General features: G+C 36.1%; 1 pseudogene; it reads right to left on the bottom strand.

The window, feature by feature from the left end:
• Positions 1–275: 275 nt before the first annotated feature.
• Positions 276–394, bottom strand: LOC111735092 (annotated as a pseudogene).
• Between the last annotated feature and the right edge of the window lie 857 nt (positions 395–1,251).

Below are 1,251 nucleotides of genomic sequence, written 5' to 3'. Positions count from 1 at the left end.
AGTCCTTGATTATCTAAAAACCCAGTAGTTTGGGAGAGTCAATAACTATAAGAAATCTAAACATCGTAAAGACCTTTTCATTGTAAAACCGCATCGTAGTATTTTTGTTTTGGTCTCAAAGAATGTTCGCTAGGAGGAGACCTCAAGCAATCTAGTCCAACACCTTCATTTCTTTTCTTTTCTTTTCTTTTTTTAGGCGAGGCAACCCTTGGTTGACCTTACAGATTGCAAGGACCTCGTCAGCTTACAATCCCTTCTTTTTTATTTATTTTTTACGCCTACAGCATCTGGTCTTCCTAGGTGGTCTCCCATCCAAGTACTAACCAGACCCGACCTTGCTTAGCTTCTGAGATCAGACGGGATCGGGCTTGTTCAGGGTGGCATGGCTGTAGACCCAACTTCTTCATTTCAAGAACTGAGAAACTAACGTCAGAGAGATGAAGCCCCTTCGTCAAATTCACTTAACTAATCCATGGCTGAACAAGGTTTCATCCCTGGTCTGCTGAGTTTCTGCTTACTGCTGTTCCCACTAGGTTTGGAAAGGATTTAGATTCAATGTCTTCATATTACAAAATGGAACATTTAGAACTCAGACAAGAATCAACTTACCCAAAGTCGAGTATACAATGAAATTTAATGGTCAAAATTTTTAGTGGTGCCAAAATGGTTTTTTTTAATTAATGCATCAAAAGTCACTGATGAAGACAGCAAAAGTTAAGGTCCTATTGAAGACAAAGTAGCAATTTAGAAAACGTTTGATTCAAAAGTTAATTTATTAGCAAAATAATATTCATGTTACACTTCTATCTACCCCTGCCCCCCACCCCCTCACCCCACCCCCAAAAAAAGCAAAGATTAAGACGTCAGACTATTATGACCTTATTTACAAAATAAATATCAAAGTGTGTTCTGGCTGGAGTCAGTGGAATTTCAACTTAAAAACAAAAGCCTTCTACAAGAGAAGGGCCCTGTGGTCGGTAATAATACTGATCCTAGTAACACATACAAAAAATAATGCATTCATTATAGCATCTTTTGTGCATCATAAATGGTTAAACAGCATCTTTCCAAAATTATTAAAACAAAGTACTTGTCGTTTTAAAAGTCAAGCTTTAATTCTCCTCAAATTTACATTATCTAAAATACTTCATTGCTAAATTTGCCAAATAACTAAAAAATGATCAAATTCATACACTGATGCATGTGCAATATTCAAACAAATGATAGCAAAGCACTATCAAGATAAAAAAA

Source organism: Pteropus vampyrus, unplaced genomic scaffold (assembly GCF_000151845.1).
Source record: "Pteropus vampyrus isolate Shadow unplaced genomic scaffold, Pvam_2.0 Scaffold14754, whole genome shotgun sequence".
Classification (NCBI taxonomy): domain Eukaryota; kingdom Metazoa; phylum Chordata; class Mammalia; order Chiroptera; family Pteropodidae; genus Pteropus; species Pteropus vampyrus.
This window is presented reverse-complemented; position numbering and strand designations above follow the sequence as displayed.